The 17,753-nt window shown below is 43.9% G+C and overlaps 10 non-coding genes across 10 annotated transcripts; all 10 read left to right on the top strand.

Moving 5' to 3' along the window:
• Positions 1–5,239: 5,239 nt before the first annotated feature.
• Positions 5,240–5,427, top strand: LOC141231843 (U2 spliceosomal RNA). Its single transcript, XR_012298145.1, has one exon. It is a non-coding gene; the product is annotated as a U2 spliceosomal RNA (small nuclear RNA).
• A 1,115-nt stretch (positions 5,428–6,542) lies between these two features.
• On the top strand, positions 6,543–6,733 carry LOC141232017 (U2 spliceosomal RNA). Its single transcript, XR_012298284.1, has one exon. It is a non-coding gene; the product is annotated as a U2 spliceosomal RNA (small nuclear RNA).
• Positions 6,734–7,848: 1,115 nt separating this feature from the next.
• LOC141232016 (U2 spliceosomal RNA) lies at positions 7,849–8,039 on the top strand. Its single transcript, XR_012298283.1, has one exon. It is a non-coding gene; the product is annotated as a U2 spliceosomal RNA (small nuclear RNA).
• Positions 8,040–9,154: 1,115 nt separating this feature from the next.
• Positions 9,155–9,345, top strand: LOC141231798 (U2 spliceosomal RNA). The gene has a single exon (XR_012298108.1). It is a non-coding gene; the product is annotated as a U2 spliceosomal RNA (small nuclear RNA).
• A 1,115-nt stretch (positions 9,346–10,460) lies between these two features.
• On the top strand, positions 10,461–10,651 carry LOC141232015 (U2 spliceosomal RNA). The gene has a single exon (XR_012298282.1). It is a non-coding gene; the product is annotated as a U2 spliceosomal RNA (small nuclear RNA).
• A 1,115-nt stretch (positions 10,652–11,766) lies between these two features.
• On the top strand, positions 11,767–11,957 carry LOC141232014 (U2 spliceosomal RNA). Its single transcript, XR_012298281.1, has one exon. It is a non-coding gene; the product is annotated as a U2 spliceosomal RNA (small nuclear RNA).
• Positions 11,958–13,072: 1,115 nt separating this feature from the next.
• LOC141232013 (U2 spliceosomal RNA) lies at positions 13,073–13,263 on the top strand. The gene has a single exon (XR_012298280.1). It is a non-coding gene; the product is annotated as a U2 spliceosomal RNA (small nuclear RNA).
• A 1,112-nt stretch (positions 13,264–14,375) lies between these two features.
• On the top strand, positions 14,376–14,566 carry LOC141232011 (U2 spliceosomal RNA). The gene has a single exon (XR_012298278.1). It is a non-coding gene; the product is annotated as a U2 spliceosomal RNA (small nuclear RNA).
• A 1,115-nt stretch (positions 14,567–15,681) lies between these two features.
• On the top strand, positions 15,682–15,872 carry LOC141232010 (U2 spliceosomal RNA). Its single transcript, XR_012298277.1, has one exon. It is a non-coding gene; the product is annotated as a U2 spliceosomal RNA (small nuclear RNA).
• Positions 15,873–16,987: 1,115 nt separating this feature from the next.
• On the top strand, positions 16,988–17,178 carry LOC141232009 (U2 spliceosomal RNA). The gene has a single exon (XR_012298276.1). It is a non-coding gene; the product is annotated as a U2 spliceosomal RNA (small nuclear RNA).
• The last annotated feature ends 575 nt before the right edge of the window (positions 17,179–17,753 follow it).

The following is a 17,753-nucleotide window of genomic DNA, read 5'->3' as shown; positions in this document are numbered from 1 at the left end:
AAGGTGCTGTGTTTAAAGAGGTGGAGTTATGCAGATCTAAAACGCGTGGATTGCAGCAGCAGCAAGCCGAAAAGTGCAGGCATGTAAGGGATCTAGAGGTTGACAACATGTCTTCTTAACGGGAGTCCAGGAGCTCATCTCCACAAATGGACTTTTCAGGATCCTTGGGTGGCTCCGTAGTTTGAAACCAATTCTGGTTATCGCTTCTCGGCCTTTTGGCTGCGATCGTATGACTGTACCTTGATTGGTGCGAGTCTCCTGGAGGAATCCGGACCCTTTTGTGGAGGATTTTCTGCTTTTTCCTGTGGTATTCCATACCGACAGAATCCAAGATGTCTTTTGTGAAGAACACCATCCGTTTGTCCGTGGATCCATCTGACCAGAACAAGAACAACGTGGTTTTCATTGTTCAAGACATCGTTGAAGGCAAAGCTGGAGCAAGACGTTCTGAGATCTTCAGTGTCAACGAATTTTCACGTCAAGGTAATTATGACGTTACCTTTATGGACCAGGATGTTTGCCTTAATGTCTTTGAATGGCTCCGTGGTCACTCTAGTGACCCCTGCTTGGAAGGAGTTAGATGGGAACCTTTGTTTGGTCTGCAAGAAAAGGAGGTGACTGTGACTGTCTATAACCCTTTTACAGACCCTGAGCTGCTGGAGTGCTTCCTCTCTCGCTACTGTGAATATGTGCGGAAGGGAGTGAAGCAAGTCAATTGTCTAGGAATCTTTAACTGTCAGTATAAATTCCGTGTGAAATTGAAAAGGGATCCTGACAGTGTGGGGGGCTTTAGACACCCTCCATCAAATTTTTCCGTTGCAGGCCATAGAGGTTTCCTCTTTTACCCAGGCCAGCCCATGTTTTGCCGTAGATGCTTTTCTTTCGGACATACCATGGTAACATGCCTTAAAGGGCAGTGTTGCCGAAATTGCAGAAAGGAGGGGCATATGGCCAACCAGTGTCCAGAGGCCAAGTCCTGTGATGTCTGTGGGAGTAGTGATCACATGTATAAGGACTGTCCTAGGAGTGCACCTAGACGTTCTGATAAAGAACAGAAGGAGGAGGAGCTGGAGAGGAGGCAGATGGCAAGCGCACTGAAAGTGCTGGAAAGATTGGAGAGGGAGGAGAGAGAGGGAAGGAGGCGGGAAACTGGTAGAGCCTCTCCCTCTACGGCGCCAGAGGAGGTGTCCCTGAGACCATGTTCTTCTTCTGCTGAAGAAATGAGGAAGAAGCGGAGGGAAGAAAAGGAGTTCTGGAGGGAAGTGGCAAAGGTGGAGAAAAAGGCAGTGTCTGCGAGAATATCTAGGAAAGTGGTGGAGGCAGAGCTGCCTGAGATGATGACTTTTGGAGAGGCAATGGACGCAACAGGATGTGAAGTGCAAATCTCGGAACCCGAGAGTCCTGAACACCCTTCGGGTCCTGAAAACATTGAAGATTTTTCTTCGGAGGATGATAGGGGTGCAAAGAAGAGTCGTAGGGAGGATGGTGGGGGCAGTGATGATGCAGATTTTAGTGAGCCTCAGAGGAAGATCAGAACTGCCAGAATGAGGAGTGTGGCTGGTGAAGCCAGCGGGTCGGAAACCAGCTGTTCTGTTCTGATGGCGGAGGAGGATAGTGGTGGTGCTGGATAGTGTCACCATATAATATTGTAAATGTTTTTTCTTTTTGTCCTCTTGTGAGCTTTGGTTTAGGCCAAAGGCTATTTCTTTGTGTAATTGGTGAAGGAGTAGAAGTATTATGGGATTTACCATAGTGTCCCAAAACGTAAGAGTGTTTAAAAGTAAAGTAAGAAGAGCTGCTATTTTTGAGTTTTTAGCTATGCAAAATGCATCTATTTTTTGTTTACAAGAATGTGGGGTAGTGGATGGTGTGAAAGGGGATGAATGGTCTTATGGAGCGTCTGTGTGGTCGGGGAGTGCATGTAATAAGAATGATGGTGTGGGTATTTTGGTTAAAGGAAGGGAGGTTGTTTTGAGTGATTATTTGGTTATTGAGGTGGGGAGATGTATCCTTGCTAATTTTGTATACAAGAATGTAAAGTTTTGTGTTATTAATGTTTATGCGCCAGTTGAAAAAAATGAGCGCAAAAATTTATTTGAAAAAATTAAGCTTTTTGTTCCAGGAAGAATACCTGTGGTAATTGTGGGTGATATGAACTGTGATGTGGGGAGAGTGAATGTGGATGTGTCTGGGAAAGCATTATTGGAGTTAGTGAATGATTTTGGGTTGTGTGATATGCAGCGCGTGTGTAACATGAATCCTTTGTTGAACACTTTCTTTTCTGAGAGTGGTAGGGTACAATCCAGATTGGATTATTGTTTTATTTCTAAAAATATGGTTTCTGTTAATTATAGGCAGGAAAACGTTCTTTTTTCAGATCATGTGTGTATGTTGTGTGAGTTGGATATAAAAGTTGATGGAGTGTTTGGGAGAGGATTGTGGAAGTTAAATGTTAAACTGTTAGAGAATGAAGATGTGAGAAAGGAGTATGAAAGGCGGTATGAAGAATGGTGTAAGCATAAAAATGAGTTTGGGAATGTTTGTGAGTGGTGGGACTGGGTGAAGAAACAAACAAAAATGTTCTTTAAAAATTTAGGATACAAGTATGCAGCAATTAAAAGAGAGAGTTTTGTTAAACTGAACGCGCGGTTGAGCGTTTTGTATAAGTTAAGGGAAGGAGGAGTTGAGGTGGAGGAGGATATTTTAGAGGTTAAAAAGGAGATTAGTGAGTTTTTGTTGGAGAGAGGGAGAAGCATAGTGTTTAGGGCAAAGATTGATAAGATGGAGCAGGATGAGAAATGTTCTCGGTTTTTCTTTAAAAAAGTTTTTGGAAAGAAACAGAGTATGAGCGTGGTGTATGGAGCAGATGGAAGTGAGGTGAGTGGAGAGGATATGTGTGAAGAGGTGGCTAAGTTTTATGAGGATCTGTATGCAGTGAAACAGAGGGATGAATGTTTGGAGAATGATGTTTTGAGTGTGTTAGAGAGTAAGTTGAGTGAAGCAGAAAGAGAGAGAGTGATGGGTGAGGTGACTGGTGATGAGGTATGGAAGGTTATGTGTAGTATGGCTTTGAATAAGACGCCGGGGGAGGATGGCCTCCCAGTAGAATTTTATCGTGTGATGTGGGGTGTGATTGGTAAGGACTTTGTGGATGTATGTAAGTATATGTGGGGAAACATGGAGGTGACTGAGAGTATGCGTGCAGGTATGGTTGTGTTGATTCCTAAGAAAGGGGATTTGAAAAGTCTGAGGAATTGGAGGCCAATAACTTTACTTAATTGTGATTATAAAATCTATGCAAAACTTATGGCTAATAGGATGCGTGATGTTATAGAGAGTGTGATTGGGGATGAGCAGTGTTGTGCGGTACCTGGGAGGCGGATTCATGAGTGTGTGTGTATGTTAAGAGATTGTCTATGGGATTGCATGGGTCGTAAGAAGAGTGTATTTTTGTTAAGTTTGGATTTTGAAAAGGCTTATGATAGGTTGTCGCATGGTTTTTTGTTCAGAGTGTTGTTAAAAATGGGTTTTCCGGCTGATTTTGTTGGGCGAGTGAGAAGTTTGTATGCGGGTGTTTATAGCTGTGTTTTAATGAATGGGTATGTGGGTAGGAAAGTGAATGTGCTTTCGGGTGTGCGACAGGGGTGTCCTTTGTCCCCTGTAGCATTTATTTGTGCAATTGAGCCATTGTTGTGTATGCTGAGGAAAGATAAGGTAATTCGTGGTGTGCAAGTGCCGGGAGGTGGAGGAAAAGAATGGAAGGTGAGTGGTTATATGGATGACGTGTGTGTATTATGTGATTCTGAATGTTCGGTGAGGCGGGTGAAGTTGTTAGTGTCTATTTTTTGTGGTGCATCTGCGTTTAAAGTGAATTGGGAAAAGAGTGAGTGTAAGGGTTTTGGAGGCGGAAGTTTAAGTAGGGATGTAGGTGTGAATGTAGTGAATGGACCTATTAAAGTGTTGGGTGTGAAGTTTTCAGAGAGTTTGGATGGGAAAGAAAGTTGGGATGATGCGAAAGGAAAAGTTGAGCAGAAGTTGAATTTTTGGAAATTGTGGAGTTTATCCTTTTTTGGGAAGATTTTAATTGTTAAGAGTGTGGTGTTGCCAATATTTTTATATATTGCGGTAGTATTTCCACCAGGATATATGTGTATGAGAAGCTTGAATAGAATTTTATTTGTTTTTTTGTGGAACTCGAAAATGGAGAGAGCTAGGAGAGAAATTTTGGTTAAAAGAGTGGAAAAAGGTGGTTTGGGTTTTCCGAATTTGGACGTGTTTTTTGGTGTGAATATCGTTGTGTTTGTTTTGAAAGTGATTAGGGCGGATGGAAAGTTTTCATCTATGTGTAGGTATTTATTTGGAGCGTATTTGTTTCGTTTAAAGTGGCGAGAAAGGGATTTGCGATGTCCGATTGCTTTTGAGGTGCCTGTATGGTATGTGTGGGTTTATAAGTTTTTGGTGAGGTATGAACTGTGTGATGCAGATGTGAGATTGCTGGAGAATAAGAAGGCTGTGTATAGGATGATTGAATGTAGAGAGGTAGAATGTGGAATAAATATGGTTAGGGGTGGTGATGTGCAGAAGGTTTGCAAGAAAGTGCGGATGAGTGGTATGACCAACAAACAGAGTGAGGTGGTGTGGCAGTCTTTACATGGAGTATTACCTGTGAGAGAGTTTCAGAGGAATAGAGGTTTGGTGAGGAGTGAAATGTGTCCAAGAAATGGCTGTGGTGGAAGGGAAAGTGTGTTGCATGTTTTTTGGAATTGCCAGTATGCTAGAGATGTGATTGGGAGAATGGGGCCTTTGTGTAAAGAATTGTGTGGTGTGAATTTGTTGTCTTTTGAGTTGTTTATGTTTGGTTTGGGAATATGTGATGGGACGAAGGAAAGAGTCTTGTGGTTGATGCTTGCATGTATAAAGGAAGTGTTATGGGATGTGAGGAATGTGTATGTGTTTAAAAGGAAGGAAATTGCTGTAAAGGATAGTGTGAAGGTGATTTTGGGGAAGATGTATGTGTGTTTCCTATGGGACAAAAAGAGGAGAGGGGAAGTGGATGCGGAGGGAATATGGAAAGTTAAAAAGTGGAGATATATTGTTAGTACCTCTTGATTTTTGTTATTGTTGTTTTGAAATATGAAATAAATATTTCCGATGATGATGGGGACAGCAAATTGCGTATTGGATTTGACGCAGCTGTTTTGATGGAATTTTCCTTTGTCTGGTTTCCATAGACTGTGGAATTTCCTCGTCTGAGGAGAAAAAAAAAAAAAAAAATCTGTTCTTATCAGTTTAATATCTGATACGTCCCCTATCTGGGGACCATATATTAAATGGATTTTTAGAACAGGGAGATGGAAAAAGAGCTTGCTCTGTCCACTCCACGCATTGACCTGGTATTGCAGTATCTCCAGGACCGGTGCACCCCTTCTTTAATGCAGTTTCTAAAATCAGAAAGAATTGAATTCAATGTTTTTTGTTCATTTTGCTTGTTTGTCGGATTTTGGGATGGACTCTTTGGCTCTGCTTTTCTTCTCCTCATTGGATTTTTCATGTTCAAAGTTGCAGAAGCCAGATTACAAGCTCATTTTGGTTCAACTTCAGCAACTGTGCATTGCATTGCCATGTAATGTGATGCAATGCTATCTTTCTAGCTCTCCCTTTTTACTTCCTTTTGGATAAACAGACATATTAGGCAAGCATTTTGGAGCTTTCACCTAAATAACTACAGGTGGTGAGATAAGCTGCACAATATAATTGACCTTTCAGTATATTGTTGCACACACACCATCTATTTAGCAAATGCCCTTGTTATCAACAGCAGCCTTTTAAACTCACCTGAGCTAACAGGTATGTGCGCTGGTTACTCTGCTGCGCTTAAAATTTCTTTTTTGGTTTGCTACAATGCCTTTTCTGAAACGTTGTCTCCTTCTGCTGGAACACTGACTTCTTTCATTTAATGCCTGCAGACTATAAAAGAGAACCCAACCCAAAAAGTTTGGTTGATTAGTCTGTGGCATTCTGTTAAACTGTTGCTTATGGCGGTCTCTGTGAGCTTCTCAGCGACATTCAGCCAGCCAGGTATCCTGCCTGCAGTAGATGGAATGTGGCAATGGAACGCTGGCTGCGCGTGTCATAATAGGCTCTGAGCCTTTATATACCTGTGCACAGCAGCAGCCACCTTCAGTCTGCTGCTGGACAGCCAGCAGCAGCAGCAGCAGGAGAGGTATGTAATCAGGAGCCCTCCTGCTAAGGGTAGACAGCTGCTCGTTCCACCCCACCCCCCGCCTTAATTGGTTCTCCTCCCTTCCAACGGTGTTGAGGCGGGTGGGAACAGCAGGGGGTGAAGGTGCTGTGTTTAAAGAGGTGGAGTTATGCAGATCTAAAACGCGTGGATTGCAGCAGCAGCAAGCCGAAAAGTGCAGGCATGTAAGGGATCTAGAGGTTGACAACATGTCTTCTTAACGGGAGTCCAGGAGCTCATCTCCACAAATGGACTTTTTAGGATCCTTGGGTGGCTCCGTAGTTTGAAACCAATTCTGGTTATCGCTTCTCGGCCTTTTGGCTAAGATCAAGTGTAGTATCTGTTCTTATCAGTTTAATATCTGATACGTCCCCTATCTGGGGACCATATATTAAATGGATTTTTAGAACAGGGAGATGGAAAAAGAGCTTGCTCTGTCCACTCCACGCATTGACCTGGTATTGCAGTATCTCCAGGACCGGTGCACCCCTTCTTTAATGCAGTTTCTAAAATCAGAAAGAATTGAATTCAATGTTTTTTGTTCATTTTGCTTGTTTGTCGGATTTTGGGATGGACTCTTTGGCTCTGCTTTTCTTCTCCTCATTGGATTTTTCATGTTCAAAGTTGCAGAAGCCAGATTACAAGCTCATTTTGGTTCAACTTCAGCAACTGTGCATTGCATTGCCATGTAATGTGATGCAATGCTATCTTTCTAGCTCTCCCTTTTTACTTCCTTTTGGATAAACAGACATATTAGGCAAGCATTTTGGAGCTTTCACCTAAATAACTACAGGTGGTGAGATAAGCTGCACAATATAATTGACCTTTCAGTATATTGTTGCACACACACCATCTATTTAGCAAATGCCCTTGTTATCAACAGCAGCCTTTTAAACTCACCTGAGCTAACAGGTATGTGCGCTGGTTACTCTGCTGCGCTTAAAATTTCTTTTTTGGTTTGCTACAATGCCTTTTCTGAAACGTTGTCTCCTTCTGCTGGAACACTGACTTCTTTCATTTAATGCCTGCAGACTATAAAAGAGAACCCAACCCAAAAAGTTTGGTTGATTAGTCTGTGGCATTCTGTTAAACTGTTGCTTATGGCGGTCTCTGTGAGCTTCTCAGCGACATTCAGCCAGCCAGGTATCCTGCCTGCAGTAGATGGAATGTGGCAATGGAACGCTGGCTGCGCGTGTCATAATAGGCTCTGAGCCTTTATATACCTGTGCACAGCAGCAGCCACCTTCAGTCTGCTGCTGGACAGCCAGCAGCAGCAGCAGCAGGAGAGGTATGTAATCAGGAGCCCTCCTGCTAAGGGTAGACAGCTGCTCGTTCCACCCCACCCCCCGCCTTAATTGGTTCTCCTCCCTTCCAACGGTGTTGAGGCGGGTGGGAACAGCAGGGGGTGAAGGTGCTGTGTTTAAAGAGGTGGAGTTATGCAGATCTAAAACGCGTGGATTGCAGCAGCAGCAAGCCGAAAAGTGCAGGCATGTAAGGGATCTAGAGGTTGACAACATGTCTTCTTAACGGGAGTCCAGGAGCTCATCTCCACAAATGGACTTTTTAGGATCCTTGGGTGGCTCCGTAGTTTGAAACCAATTCTGGTTATCGCTTCTCGGCCTTTTGGCTAAGATCAAGTGTAGTATCTGTTCTTATCAGTTTAATATCTGATACGTCCCCTATCTGGGGACCATATATTAAATGGATTTTTAGAACAGGGAGATGGAAAAAGAGCTTGCTCTGTCCACTCCACGCATTGACCTGGTATTGCAGTATCTCCAGGACCGGTGCACCCCTTCTTTAATGCAGTTTCTAAAATCAGAAAGAATTGAATTCAATGTTTTTTGTTCATTTTGCTTGTTTGTCGGATTTTGGGATGGACTCTTTGGCTCTGCTTTTCTTCTCCTCATTGGATTTTTCATGTTCAAAGTTGCAGAAGCCAGATTACAAGCTCATTTTGGTTCAACTTCAGCAACTGTGCATTGCATTGCCATGTAATGTGATGCAATGCTATCTTTCTAGCTCTCCCTTTTTACTTCCTTTTGGATAAACAGACATATTAGGCAAGCATTTTGGAGCTTTCACCTAAATAACTACAGGTGGTGAGATAAGCTGCACAATATAATTGACCTTTCAGTATATTGTTGCACACACACCATCTATTTAGCAAATGCCCTTGTTATCAACAGCAGCCTTTTAAACTCACCTGAGCTAACAGGTATGTGCGCTGGTTACTCTGCTGCGCTTAAAATTTCTTTTTTGGTTTGCTACAATGCCTTTTCTGAAACGTTGTCTCCTTCTGCTGGAACACTGACTTCTTTCATTTAATGCCTGCAGACTATAAAAGAGAACCCAACCCAAAAAGTTTGGTTGATTAGTCTGTGGCATTCTGTTAAACTGTTGCTTATGGCGGTCTCTGTGAGCTTCTCAGCGACATTCAGCCAGCCAGGTATCCTGCCTGCAGTAGATGGAATGTGGCAATGGAACGCTGGCTGCGCGGGTCATAATAGGCTCTGAGCCTTTATATACCTGTGCACAGCAGCAGCCACCTTCAGTCTGCTGCTGGACAGCCAGCAGCAGCAGCAGCAGGAGAGGTATGTAATCAGGAGCCCTCCTGCTAAGGGTAGACAGCTGCTCGTTCCACCCCACCCCCCGCCTTAATTGGTTCTCCTCCCTTCCAACGGTGTTGAGGCGGGTGGGAACAGCAGGGGGTGAAGGTGCTGTGTTTAAAGAGGTGGAGTTATGCAGATCTAAAACGCGTGGATTGCAGCAGCAGCAAGCCGAAAAGTGCAGGCATGTAAGGGATCTAGAGGTTGACAACATGTCTTCTTAACGGGAGTCCAGGAGCTCATCTCCACAAATGGACTTTTTAGGATCCTTGGGTGGCTCCGTAGTTTGAAACCAATTCTGGTTATCGCTTCTCGGCCTTTTGGCTAAGATCAAGTGTAGTATCTGTTCTTATCAGTTTAATATCTGATACGTCCGCTATCTGGGGACCATATATTAAATGGATTTTTAGAACAGGGAGATGGAAAAAGAGCTTGCTCTGTCCACTCCACGCATTGACCTGGTATTGGAGTATCTCCAGGACCGGTGCACCCCTTCTTTAATGCAGTTTCTAAAATCAGAAAGAATTGAATTCAATGTTTTTTGTTCATTTTGCTTGTTTGTCGGATTTTGGGATGGACTCTTTGGCTCTGCTTTTCTTCTCCTCATTGGATTTTTCATGTTCAAAGTTGCAGAAGCCAGATTACAAGCTCATTTTGGTTCAACTTCAGCAACTGTGCATTGCATTGCCATGTAATGTGATGCAATGCTATCTTTCTAGCTCTCCCTTTTTACTTCCTTTTGGATAAACAGACATATTAGGCAAGCATTTTGGAGCTTTCACCTAAATAACTACAGGTGGTGAGATAAGCTGCACAATATAATTGACCTTTCAGTATATTGTTGCACACACACCATCTATTTAGCAAATGCCCTTGTTATCAACAGCAGCCTTTTAAACTCACCTGAGCTAACAGGTATGTGCGCTGGTTACTCTGCTGCGCTTAAAATTTCTTTTTTGGTTTGCTACAATGCCTTTTCTGAAACGTTGTCTCCTTCTGCTGGAACACTGACTTCTTTCATTTAATGCCTGCAGACTATAAAAGAGAACCCAACCCAAAAAGTTTGGTTGATTAGTCTGTGGCATTCTGTTAAACTGTTGCTTATGGCGGTCTCTGTGAGCTTCTCAGCGACATTCAGCCAGCCAGATATCCTGCCTGCAGTAGATGGAATGTGGCAATGGAACGCTGGCTGCGCGTGTCATAATAGGCTCTGAGCCTTTATATACCTGTGCACAGCAGCAGCCACCTTCAGTCTGCTGCTGGACAGCCAGCAGCAGCAGCAGCAGGAGAGGTATGTAATCAGGAGCCCTCCTGCTAAGGGTAGACAGCTGCTCGTTCCACCCCACCCCCCGCCTTAATTGGTTCTCCTCCCTTCCAACGGTGTTGAGGCGGGTGGGAACAGCAGGGGGTGAAGGTGCTGTGTTTAAAGAGGTGGAGTTATGCAGATCTAAAACGCGTGGATTGCAGCAGCAGCAAGCCGAAAAGTGCAGGCATGTAAGGGATCTAGAGGTTGACAACATGTCTTCTTAACGGGAGTCCAGGAGCTCATCTCCACAAATGGACTTTTTAGGATCCTTGGGTGGCTCCGTAGTTTGAAACCAATTCTGGTTATCGCTTCTCGGCCTTTTGGCTAAGATCAAGTGTAGTATCTGTTCTTATCAGTTTAATATCTGATACGTCCCCTATCTGGGGACCATATATTAAATGGATTTTTAGAACAGGGAGATGGAAAAAGAGCTTGCTCTGTCCACTCCACGCATTGACCTGGTATTGCAGTATCTCCAGGACCGGTGCACCCCTTCTTTAATGCAGTTTCTAAAATCAGAAAGAATTGAATTCAATGTTTTTTGTTCATTTTGCTTGTTTGTCGGATTTTGGGATGGACTCTTTGGCTCTGCTTTTCTTCTCCTCATTGGATTTTTCATGTTCAAAGTTGCAGAAGCCAGATTACAAGCTCATTTTGGTTCAACTTCAGCAACTGTGCATTGCATTGCCATGTAATGTGATGCAATGCTATCTTTCTAGCTCTCCCTTTTTACTTCCTTTTGGATAAACGGACATATTAGGCAAGCATTTTGGAGCTTTCACCTAAATAACTACAGGTGGTGAGATAAGCTGCACAATATAATTGACCTTTCAGTATATTGTTGCACACACACCATCTATTTAGCAAATGCCCTTGTTATCAACAGCAGCCTTTTAAACTCACCTGAGCTAACAGGTATGTGCGCTGGTTACTCTGCTGCGCTTAAAATTTCTTTTTTGGTTTGCTACAATGCCTTTTCTGAAACGTTGTCTCCTTCTGCTGGAACACTGACTTCTTTCATTTAATGCCTGCAGACTATAAAAGAGAACCCAACCCAAAAAGTTTGGTTGATTAGTCTGTGGCATTCTGTTAAACTGTTGCTTATGGCGGTCTCTGTGAGCTTCTCAGCGACATTCAGCCAGCCAGGTATCCTGCCTGCAGTAGATGGAATGTGGCAATGGAACGCTGGCTGCGCGTGTCATAATAGGCTCTGAGCCTTTATATACCTGTGCACAGCAGCAGCCACCTTCAGTCTGCTGCTGGACAGCCAGCAGCAGCAGCAGCAGGAGAGGTATGTAATCAGGAGCCCTCCTGCTAAGGGTAGACAGCTGCTCGTTCCACCCCACCCCCCGCCTTAATTGGTTCTCCTCCCTTCCAACGGTGTTGAGGCGGGTGGGAACAGCAGGGGGTGAAGGTGCTGTGTTTAAAGAGGTGGAGTTATGCAGATCTAAAACGCGTGGATTGCAGCAGCAGCAAGCCGAAAAGTGCAGGCATGTAAGGGATCTAGAGGTTGACAACATGTCTTCTTAACGGGAGTCCAGGAGCTCATCTCCACAAATGGACTTTTTAGGATCCTTGGGTGGCTCCGTAGTTTGAAACCAATTCTGGTTATCGCTTCTCGGCCTTTTGGCTAAGATCAAGTGTAGTATCTGTTCTTATCAGTTTAATATCTGATACGTCCCCTATCTGGGGACCATATATTAAATGGATTTTTAGAACAGGGAGATGGAAAAAGAGCTTGCTCTGTCCACTCCACGCATTGACCTGGTATTGCAGTATCTCCAGGACCGGTGCACCCCTTCTTTAATGCAGTTTCTAAAATCAGAAAGAATTGAATTCAATGTTTTTTGTTCATTTTGCTTGTTTGTCGGATTTTGGGATGGACTCTTTGGCTCTGCTTTTCTTCTCCTCATTGGATTTTTCATGTTCAAAGTTGCAGAAGCCAGATTACAAGCTCATTTTGGTTCAACTTCAGCAACTGTGCATTGCATTGCCATGTAATGTGATGCAATGCTATCTTTCTAGCTCTCCCTTTTTACTTCCTTTTGGATAAACAGACATATTAGGCAAGCATTTTGGAGCTTTCACCTAAATAACTACAGGTGGTGAGATAAGCTGCACAATATAATTGACCTTTCAGTATATTGTTGCACACACACCATCTATTTAGCAAATGCCCTTGTTATCAACAGCAGCCTTTTAAACTCACCTGAGCTAACAGGTATGTGCGCTGGTTACTCTGCTGCGCTTAAAATTTCTTTTTTGGTTTGCTACAATGCCTTTTCTGAAACGTTGTCTCCTTCTGCTGGAACACTGACTTCTTTCATTTAATGCCTGCAGACTATAAAAGAGAACCCAACCCAAAAAGTTTGGTTGATTAGTCTGTGGCATTCTGTTAAACTGTTGCTTATGGCGGTCTCTGTGAGCTTCTCAGCGACATTCAGCCAGCCAGGTATCCTGCCTGCAGTAGATGGAATGTGGCAATGGAACGCTGGCTGCGCGTGTCATAATAGGCTCTGAGCCTTTATATACCTGTGCACAGCAGCAGCCACCTTCAGTCTGCTGCTGGACAGCCAGCAGCAGCAGCAGCAGGAGAGGTATGTAATCAGGAGCCCTCCTGCTAAGGGTAGACAGCTGCTCGTTCCACCCCACCCCCCGCCTTAATTGGTTCTTCTCCCTTCCAACGGTGTTGAGGCGGGTGGGAACAGCAGGGGGTGAAGGTGCTGTGTTTAAAGAGGTGGAGTTATGCAGATCTAAAACGCGTGGATTGCAGCAGCAGCAAGCCGAAAAGTGCAGGCATGTAAGGGATCTAGAGGTTGACAACATGTCTTCTTAACGGGAGTCCAGGAGCTCATCTCCACAAATGGACTTTTTAGGATCCTTGGGTGGCTCCGTAGTTTGAAACCAATTCTGGTTATCGCTTCTCGGCCTTTTGGCTAAGATCAAGTGTAGTATCTGTTCTTATCAGTTTAATATCTGATACGTCCCCTATCTGGGGACCATATATTAAATGGATTTTTAGAACAGGGAGATGGAAAAAGAGCTTGCTCTGTCCACTCCACGCATTGACCTGGTATTGCAGTATCTCCAGGACCGGTGCACCCCTTCTTTAATGCAGTTTCTAAAATCAGAAAGAATTGAATTCAATGTTTTTTGTTCATTTTGCTTGTTTGTCGGATTTTGGGATGGACTCTTTGGCTCTGCTTTTCTTCTCCTCATTGGATTTTTCATGTTCAAAGTTGCAGAAGCCAGATTACAAGCTCATTTTGGTTCAACTTCAGCAACTGTGCATTGCATTGCCATGTAATGTGATGCAATGCTATCTTTCTAGCTCTCCCTTTTTACTTCCTTTTGGATAAACAGACATATTAGGCAAGCATTTTGGAGCTTTCACCTAAATAACTACAGGTGGTGAGATAAGCTGCACAATATAATTGACCTTTCAGTATATTGTTGCACACACACCATCTATTTAGCAAATGCCCTTGTTATCAACAGCAGCCTTTTAAACTCACCTGAGCTAACAGGTATGTGCGCTGGTTACTCTGCTGCGCTTAAAATTTCTTTTTTGGTTTGCTACAATGCCTTTTCTGAAACGTTGTCTCCTTCTGCTGGAACACTGACTTCTTTCATTTAATGCCTGCAGACTATAAAAGAGAACCCAACCCAAAAAGTTTGGTTGATTAGTCTGTGACATTCTGTTAAACTGTTGCTTATGGCGGTCTCTGTGAGCTTCTCAGCGACATTCAGCCAGCCAGGTATCCTGCCTGCAGTAGATGGAATGTGGCAATGGAACGCTGGCTGCGCGTGTCATAATAGGCTCTGAGCCTTTATATACCTGTGCACAGCAGCAGCCACCTTCAGTCTGCTGCTGGACAGCCAGCAGCAGCAGCAGGAGAGGTATGTAATCAGGAGCCCTCCTGCTAAGGGTAGACAGCTGCTCGTTCCACCCCACCCCCCGCCTTAATTGGTTCTCCTCCCTTCCAACGGTGTTGAGGCGGGTGGGAACAGCAGGGGGTGAAGGTGCTGTGTTTAAAGAGGTGGAGTTATGCAGATCTAAAACGCGTGGATTGCAGCAGCAGCAAGCCGAAAAGTGCAGGCATGTAAGGGATCTAGAGGTTGACAACATGTCTTCTTAACGGGAGTCCAGGAGCTCATCTCCACAAATGGACTTTTTAGGATCCTTGGGTGGCTCCGTAGTTTGAAACCAATTCTGGTTATCGCTTCTCGGCCTTTTGGCTAAGATCAAGTGTAGTATCTGTTCTTATCAGTTTAATATCTGATACGTCCCCTATCTGGGGACCATATATTAAATGGATTTTTAGAACAGGGAGATGGAAAAAGAGCTTGCTCTGTCCACTCCACGCATTGACCTGGTATTGCAGTATCTCCAGGACCGGTGCACCCCTTCTTTAATGCAGTTTCTAAAATCAGAAAGAATTGAATACAATGTTTTTTGTTCATTTTGCTTGTTTGTCGGATTTTGGGATGGACTCTTTGGCTCTGCTTTTCTTCTCCTCATTGGATTTTTCATGTTCAAAGTTGCAGAAGCCAGATTACAAGCTCATTTTGGTTCAACTTCAGCAACTGTGCATTGCATTGCCATGTAATGTGATGCAATGCTATCTTTCTAGCTCTCCCTTTTTACTTCCTTTTGGATAAACAGACATATTAGGCAAGCATTTTGGAGCTTTCACCTAAATAACTACAGGTGGTGAGATAAGCTGCACAATATAATTGACCTTTCAGTATATTGTTGCACACACACCATCTATTTAGCAAATGCCCTTGTTATCAACAGCAGCCTTTTAAACTCACCTGAGCTAACAGGTATGTGCACTGGTTACTCTGCTGCGCTTAAAATTTCTTTTTTGGTTTGCTACAATGCCTTTTCTGAAACGTTGTCTCCTTCTGCTGGAACACTGACTTCTTTCATTTAATGCCTGCAGACTATAAAAGAGAACCCAACCCAAAAAGTTTGGTTGATTAGTCTGTGGCATTCTGTTAAACTGTTGCTTATGGCGGTCTCTGTGAGCTTCTCAGCGACATTCAGCCAGCCAGGTATCCTGCCTGCAGTAGATGGAATGTGGCAATGGAACGCTGGCTGCGCGTGTCATAATAGGCTCTGAGCCTTTATATACCTGTGCACAGCAGCAGCCACCTTCAGTCTGCTGCTGGACAGCCAGCAGCAGCAGCAGCAGGAGAGGTATGTAATCAGGAGCCCTCCTGCTAAGGGTAGACAGCTGCTCGTTCCACCCCACCCCCCGCCTTAATTGGTTCTCCTCCCTTCCAACGGTGTTGAGGCGGGTGGGAACAGCAGGGGGTGAAGGTGCTGTGTTTAAAGAGGTGGAGTTATGCAGATCTAAAACGCGTGGATTGCAGCAGCAGCAAGCCGAAAAGTGCAGGCATGTAAGGGATCTAGAGGTTGACAACATGTCTTCTTAACGGGAGTCCAGGAGCTCATCTCCACAAATGGACTTTTTAGGATCCTTGGGTGGCTCCGTAGTTTGAAACCAATTCTGGTTATCGCTTCTCGGCCTTTTGGCTAAGATCAAGTGTAGTATCTGTTCTTATCAGTTTAATATCTGATACGTCCCCTATCTGGGGACCATATATTAAATGGATTTTTAGAACAGGGAGATGGAAAAAGAGCTTGCTCTGTCCACTCCACGCATTGACCTGGTATTGCAGTATCTCCAGGACCGGTGCACCCCTTCTTTAATGCAGTTTCTAAAATCAGAAAGAATTGAATTCAATGTTTTTCGTTCATTTTGCTTGTTTGTCGGATTTTGGGATGGACTCTTTGGCTCTGCTTTTCTTCTCCTCATTGGATTTTTCATGTTCAAAGTTGCAGAAGCCAGATTACAAGCTCATTTTGGTTCAACTTCAGCAACTGTGCATTGCATTGCCATGTAATGTGATGCAATGCTATCTTTCTAGCTCTCCCTTTTTACTTCCTTTTGGATAAACAGACATATTAGGCAAGCATTTTGGAGCTTTCACCTAAATAACTACAGGTGGTGAGATAAGCTGCACAATATAATTGACCTTTCAGTATATTGTTGCACACACACCATCTATTTAGCAAATGCCCTTGTTATCAACAGCAGCCTTTTAAACTCACCTGAGCTAACAGGTATGTGCGCTGGTTACTCTGCTGCGCTTAAAATTTCTTTTTTGGTTTGCTACAATGCCTTTTCTGAAACGTTGTCTCCTTCTGCTGGAACACTGACTTCTTTCATTTAATGCCTGCAGACTATAAAAGAGAACCCAACCCAAAAAGTTTGGTTGATTAGTCTGTGGCATTCTGTTAAACTGTTGCTTATGGCGGTCTCTGTGAGCTTCTCAGCGACATTCAGCCAGCCAGGTATCCTGCCTGCAGTAGATGGAATGTGGCAATGGAACGCTGGCTGCGCGTGTCATAATAGGCTCTGAGCCTTTATATACCTGTGCACAGCAGCAGCCACCTTCAGTCTGCTGCTGGACAGCCAGCAGCAGCAGCAGCAGGAGAGGTATGTAATCAGGAGCCCTCCTGCTAAGGGTAGACAGCTGCTCGTTCCACCCCACCCCCCGCCTTAATTGGTTCTCCTCCCTTCCAACGGTGTTGAGGCGGGTGGGAACAGCAGGGGGTGAAGGTGCTGTGTTTAAAGAGGTGGAGTTATGCAGATCTAAAACGCGTGGATTGCAGCAGCAGCAAGCCGAAAAGTGCAGGCATGTAAGGGATCTAGAGGTTGACAACATGTCTTCTTAACGGGAGTCCAGGAGCTCATCTCCACAAATGGACTTTTTAGGATCCTTGGGTGGCTCCGTAGTTTGAAACCAATTCTGGTTATCGCTTCTCGGCCTTTTGGCTAAGATCAAGTGTAGTATCTGTTCTTATCAGTTTAATATCTGATACGTCCCCTATCTGGGGACCATATATTAAATGGATTTTTAGAACAGGGAGATGGAAAAAGAGCTTGCTCTGTCCACTCCACGCATTGACCTGGTATTGCAGTATCTCCAGGACCGGTGCACCCCTTCTTTAATGCAGTTTCTAAAATCAGAAAGAATTGAATTCAATGTTTTTTGTTCATTTTGCTTGTTTGTCGGATTTTGGGATGGACTCTTTGGCTCTGCTTTTCTTCTCCTCATTGGATTTTTCATGTTCAAAGTTGCAGAAGCCAGATTACAAGCTCATTTTGGTTCAACTTCAGCAACTGTGCATTGCATTGCCATGTAATGTGATGCAATGCTATCTTTCTAGCTCTCCCTTTTTACTTCCTTTTGGATAAACAGACATATTAGGCAAGCATTTTGGAGCTTTCACCTAAATAACTACAGGTGGTGAGATAAGCTGCACAATATAATTGACCTTTCAGTATATTGTTGCACACACACCATCTATTTAGCAAATGCCCTTGTTATCAACAGCAGCCTTTTAAACTCACCTGAGCTAACAGGTATGTGCGCTGGTTACTCTGCTGCGCTTAAAATTTCTTTTTTGGTTTGCTACAATGCCTTTTCTGAAACGTTGTCTCCTTCTGCTGGAACACTGACTTCTTTCATTTAATGCCTGCAGACTATAAAAGAGAACCCAACCCAAAAAGTTTGGTTG

The sequence above is a fragment of the Phyllobates terribilis genome, unplaced genomic scaffold (assembly GCF_046119375.1).
Source record: "Phyllobates terribilis strain yellow unplaced genomic scaffold, ASM4611937v1 Scaffold_538__1_contigs__length_1162401, whole genome shotgun sequence".
Taxonomy (NCBI): domain Eukaryota; kingdom Metazoa; phylum Chordata; class Amphibia; order Anura; family Dendrobatidae; genus Phyllobates; species Phyllobates terribilis.
Note: the sequence above shows the minus strand (reverse complement) of the source record. Positions and strands in the feature narration are given on the sequence as shown.